Source organism: Rhinolophus sinicus, chromosome 5, assembly GCF_057876585.1.
Source record: "Rhinolophus sinicus isolate RSI-liver-muscle chromosome 5, RSI-T2T, whole genome shotgun sequence".
NCBI classification, from domain to species: Eukaryota; Metazoa; Chordata; class Mammalia; order Chiroptera; family Rhinolophidae; genus Rhinolophus; species Rhinolophus sinicus.
In genome coordinates this window covers 30,917,661-30,924,215 of record NC_142505.1, presented here as the reverse complement: position 1 = coordinate 30,924,215, position 6,555 = coordinate 30,917,661, and positions in this window count along the sequence as shown.

Genomic DNA, 6,555 nt, shown 5'->3' with positions numbered 1-6,555 from the left:
ATGTTTAACTATCCTTGCATTCCCGGATAAACATTATTTGTTAATATTCTTCTTTTTTTTTTTTATTCTTTTTTGGTCTACCCTTATATTTGGTATCAGTGGGTTCTCTTAGCTGAATAAAATATTGGGTAGTTTATAATCTTTTTCTATGTGCAATATTTGATATCAGATGGCAATAACTAATTCCTTAGAAACTTGGTAGAACTTTTCTATGAAACTATTTGGACATGGGGAGATTTTATTTAGAAGTGTTAGTGGTTAGATCTTTAACATCTATTTAAGTTTTTTCAGGCAATTTTGATACCTCATATTTTTCTAAAAATTTTTAACTTTAGTCTAATTTTTAGAATAATTGTCATAAGGTTTTTCTATAACTTTCTCATTACTATCCTCTATATCTACACAACAATAGCTAATATTTATATGGTCACTGTTTTTTGCAGTTTTGCACATATTCCTCATGTAAATTATTTGTGCCTTCTCATGTTTTTCTTCTACAGACTTTTCAAAATATTATCTATTCCCTGGCGTTATAATTTAATGACCAAATGCCATTTTTATATTTTAGCAATTTCTGTTTTAGCTTTATTATTTCTATTTCACTGTTTTCAGTTTCTTGATATAAATATATCATTTTTCCCCATCTTTTAAAAATGAATTATCTAAGGCTACAAACATTTCCTGACTATTGCTCATTGCAGCAACAAAGTTTTTTGTGTAGTTTTCTCATTTTCATTCATTTCTAAATACTTCCATTTAAATTTCCATTTAAATTTCCATTTACACTTCCATTTACATTTCTTTGTTTAACTTGCATTATTCTAAAGTGGTTCTTTCCCCCCTTTTTCCATGTATGTTTTCTAGTTTTACAACATGAAATAATTGAGCATGTCCTGTTTGATATGAGTGCATTACAATTCATCAAGATTTGCACTATAATGACACTTGTTGTCTCCCCAACATCTATTCCACCTCTTTCTCACTGTGTAGCAATCATGAGGTTTGGGAAAAATTGTCCTCAACTATATGTCCAGGAATAAGCCTTGATTGGTCTAAGACAATCAGGGTAATGTCCCCTTTGTCACCATATTAGTTCAGGTCATCTTAGGCTAATCCAGTCAGTGTCTGTTATTCCTCTGAAAACATGAATTGGTTCAAGAGTGGTCCAGGCAGTGTGTTGCTCTATGGTTTTTCTGGAAATTTTTGGATACAGATATTCTCTTGCACTAGATGGTGTGGTATACATAGATATGAGGCCTGAAATTCCTGTTGCCATTTTGTTTCCATGGTGGAAGTAGGTCTGAATACAAAAAAAAAAAAAAAAAAGATTGCTGGGAGAATGACACAGAATCAGAGTCTTGTCAAACTCTACCTGAGTTCTTATTTCCTAACAACTTTATTTCCTTAGGTGTAAATTCTTCCTTTTGTTGAGCTTGATTTCTCCTGAAGTTATATTAGATTTATTTAGATGTTTGGTGACTTTTAATTGTATGGTCATCTTTGCAGTTGAGATTTCCTGCTGTGTGGTCCACTTAGGGAGGAAGAATAAGCAGGAGCTGCTACCTTCGTTGGTCCACTATACTGCTTTCAGTGAGTATTGGAGAGGGATGCAGCATTCCTCTGTGTCATTCTTCAGAGTGTTCTTGCATAGCATCACTCACCACTCAGGATCCTGTTTCTGAAATATAATCTTCCATACTCACTGATTCTACCTAGAGCAGTGATATTCTCCTTTGTTACTGCCTGGCCCAAGATAGAGAAGAATCACAGGCATGTTTTTCCCTAGGTTTACCCCTAGATCACCCAACTAATCACCCTGTCATTTATCCCTGAGCCTTTCTCTGCTTACAGTTTCTACTCTCTATCTATCTCAGCATGGATCACTTGTGGTTTTTTTGTTTTTTTATTTTTATTAAATTTATTGGGGTGCCACTGGTTAATAAAATTAAATAGGTTTTAAGTGTACAATTCTATAATACATCCTCTGTATATTGCATTGTGTATTCATCACCTCAAGTCAAATCTTCTGTAACCATATATTTGACCTTTTTACCCTTGTCTACCTCCCCTCTACCCCACTTTCCCTCCAGTAACCACCATACTATTGTCTGTGTCTATGGGTTTGTGTCTGTCTGTTTGTCTTGTTTGTTCATTTGTTGCTTTCTGTTTTATATCTCAACATGAGTGAAACCATGTGGTTCTTGATTTTTTCCATCTGATTTATTTCGTTTAGCATGATATTCTCAAGTTCCATTCATGTTTTTATAAATGGCAGTGCAAATCTTATGCCTGACTCTTGATACTTCTGTATTTCACAAAATATTGTAATATTTTCTTACAAATGGACTGGGATGTGGTTTTCCTCCTTAACCTGAGAAGATCTAATTTTTATCTTTAGGAACATTTTCATAGCCTCCAGTCCTACAATTGTTTCAATTTCTATTTGCAAGTGTATGTATTTATCAACTGGTTTACAAGTATCTGTTTAGTATTCTATCCTTTTTAGGGCTTTTGTGTGAAAGACACTGCAGCACGAGCTCATTCCACCATTTTGAAATGGCTTCTGTTATATAAATCTTACGTATAACTGATACTACTACCTCTGAAAACTTCATGAGTTTTATTATTACTGCCACCTCACAAATAAATACTGGTATGGATGGAAAGAATCTAAAGACCTAAGGGAAATCAAGTACAAGGCTTTAAAGAATGCCAGATGTTCTGGGAGCCTTTCTGCTCATTTTACTTGGTTCTGTTGATAACCTTATTCCCTGTCTAATTTATTGAGTAACTCAAATCTGTGTTTACATATCTGCATTCTTAATTATTCACTGCTGGACCACCAAACATCTGGCAAGCATAAGCACGATAATTCTGTAAACATGTCCCTGAAAAATAATGAGAAGTTTCAAATCCTCAATGTTAACTCTGCTGTATGCACTCAATTACCAAGTCGTACATTGGCAGGGTGTCTTGAGTTCTTGTTCACTGCAACTATTCTAACTGAAATTTCTGCCCTGTGCTGTATTAGTTCCCTAAAAGGAAATTAATGTAACTGATTGAGGCAAGAAACAAATAAGAGGGGACATTTGTACAAGTGAATGAAGCTTGGGGTTCTGGCCATCACATAAGTTTGCAAGATGTTTTCAGTCTGATGATTAGGATTTTTCCATTATTACTGTTGTGGTTAGAATAAATTTTACAGAAAGATTCCAAATGCTTCCCAAATTTCTGTGTAAAAAGATATAACACAAATGAAATTTATGCTCGCACCTTCTGAAATTCCTAAGACTATAACTCACATCCCCAGCCAAGAAACTTGGGAGAGGATTTATAAATAGGAAGAAAATTTATTTTCTTCAAAGTCAAGGTTCATATTTTCAAACAGATGGAGTCCTCTTGAGTATAACTTAATTTTTAACAGTCCCGGAAGACAATTCTGAAACACTGTCTCACACTACTGACTGGAGATCAGAATTTTCTGCTGGGCAGGCACATCTTGACTACCACTCCCACAAAACAAGGGAGGTTACTTAAAAAAAGTGGCACCTGATTTTGCTTATATAGTGAGAAACTCAAGGGCATTTCAACTGTGCTGATAACATCTCTTCAGAAGAAAGCCACATATTAGAAAATGCTCATTCATCATGATTATGTGAGGTTCAATAGTAAGATAACTTATTTGCCTTTTTGCCACGTTGTGCTTGCAGTTTTCAGGAATCTTATGATTTCTAATCAGTAAGATAGCAGACTAAGTTAACTCATGAATCAAGACAGATAAGGTTGGATCTAAGCTCTCTTAACTGAATAAACAAGACATAATTCTATGGACATGAGGAAAAGCTCCTGAACTGCCCCTGAATTTTCCCCAAACTAGTGTCAGAAATTTCAATGACAATGATTCCTATAAATATAAATGGCTTTAATATCATTCAATGTCTTAAAACTTTGCTGATCACATACTCTGAGCAATTCTAATTTCTTTTTTTTTTTTTTACGGTCTCAGGATACCCTTTATTTTTTTTAATTTATTTTTTAAGTTTATTGGGGTGACAATTGTTAGTAAAATTACATAGATTTCAGGTATACAATTCTGTATTACATCATCTATAAATCCCTTTGTGTGGTCACCACCCAGAGTCAGTTCTCCTTCCATCACCATATATTTGATCCCCCTTACCCTCATCTCCCACCCCCCACCCCCCTTACCCTCTGGTAACCACTAAACTATTGTCTGTGTCTATGAGTTTTTGTTTCTCATGTTTGTGTTGTTCTTTTGTTGTTTTTGGTTTATATACCACATATCAGTGAAATCACATGGTTCTCTGCTTTTTCTGTCTGACTTATTTCGCTCAGCATTACACTCTCAAGATCCATCTATGTTGTCACAAATGTTCCTATATCATCTTTTCTTACTGCCGAATAGTATTCCATTGTGTATATATACCACAACTTCTTTATCCATTCATCTATCAAAGGACATTTTGCTTGTTTCCATGTCTTGGCCACCGTAAACAAAGCTGCAATGAACATTGGAGCACACGTGTCTTTATGTATAAATGTTTTCAGATTTTTTGTGTGGAAGGTTCCTCAAAAAATTACGAATAGAATTACCATATGACCCAGCAATCCCTCTCCTGGGTATCTACCCAAAAAATTCTGTCTAATTTCAATAGGCTTTCACAGCCATTGTGACAAGCATTGTATTTATTTCATTTTGATTCCACTATATTTAACACAAATCTATTTCAAACTTTCCACACCAGTCTCTTAACTCTGACATGCTCTTTGCTATCAATTTCCCAGAGATAATAGTAGCAGATGATATTGGTTTCTTACTTGAAATCCATTATGCCACTCTTCTTCCTCAGTAGTGTCCAAGTTTTGTTCACGTGTCTATTCTCTCTGTGTGACATTATACTCAGGGAAGTTAACCCTATTCCTAACTCAGTTTAAGTCAATCATGTCCTATTCTTCTTGCCAGTGGGCATGTGACCTTCTTGCTAATGATACACAAGGGAAGGTCTAAATGTTCTCTCTCTTTAAAAAAAAAAAAATATATATACTTTCTGTCCTTATCTAGACACTATCATATTCAAGTCAGATGCCTGGTGCTACAGCAGCCATCTTGTGACTAGCTTGAGTATGACAGAGCAGAGTAATGGAAAGAACCTGGGCTTTGATGATGTCATTGAGCAGCTGTAGCTTGAAGCCTATGGTGCCCTTTCCAGGACTTCTTGTTACCTGAGAGATACATATCCTTATTGAGTCAGCCAGCGAAGTCAGAGAATTTTCTATGACTTGTTGAGAACATCCTAACTAAAACAATTACTTTACTTCTTGTGTTACTTAAACTACTAAATCTCAGGCTTCATTCTCCTGAATTTTTATGCTGACTTAGGTTCTCTTGATCTCACCATTGAAAGTTTCCTCCTTTGTCTTTGCAGAGACCATACACTCTAGGTGTTCTTACTACAGTTCATATTTCTTCTTTGACTCTGTGTTCTCCTCCAGCCTCCTACCCATTAGCCATATCAAACAGTTTAATCCTTGACCTTCTGCTCTACTTCTCCTGCATGATCATCCATTCTCATCACTTGATGTCTCAATTCTGAGCATAGGAATACTAACACCACAACACAAGACTCCTTTGCCCAGTTTTAGTTCCACAACTCTCACTGTCTGCTGGACAATTCTACCTGGATGTTTTATGACCATCTCAATATTGACATTTCCTCACGCAAGCTTACAATCTTTCTCCAAAGCCCGGCAATGCTACCAGACTCTATATGTCTCTCGGTGCTATCAGGTTTATCCCAGACTCAAACGTGAAAGTCATTTTTTTTCATTGTGCCGTCCTGCATTCCCTACAACTATAGGCAGTCACAAAGCATGAAGAGCCCGGTCACACTATCTGTCATCCCTTTTGGACTGTCTTCGTGGCCCCACCTACATGCTTGCTACTGAAGTTGCAATATTTATTCAAGATCTGCTTCCTGTTCACCATTCAGAGGCGACCCAGAGGTAGAAACGTGACCCAAGTTATGGTCCCAATTACGGTTCAGCCATGGGAAATAGGAACTTGGATCACTCCCTTTCTGGGTGCCTAGACTGAAATTCAGGAGCTGTCAGTGACCAGGTTTTCTACCATATAAGTGGGAGAAGTTGGAGAATCCTGACTAAAAAAAGGAAAAATAAGAATTAACATAGAAAGAGGAAGAGAAATAAGACATGGAGAAAATATATGATGGAGTTCAGAATTTGATCCCAATTGTTTTTGAGACCTAGCTCTAATCCTCAACTGGAGTCAGTAAGATATTTTCAAATCCTTATAATGAAACCCCTTTTTTATGTTAGTCTAAATTAGGCTTCAGCTACCTTCAATTAAAAATACGTACTTAGTAGAAGATCTTATTGGTATTTTCTTTGAAATATTGGTTATTGTCATTCTCTAAACCTCTGTTCCAAGCTCTCATCCCCTAAACTGCTACAGCAGTTTGTTGTTATTAAGTTCACTGCCTCCAATCTTTCGTGCTCAGTATATCCTATGGTCCA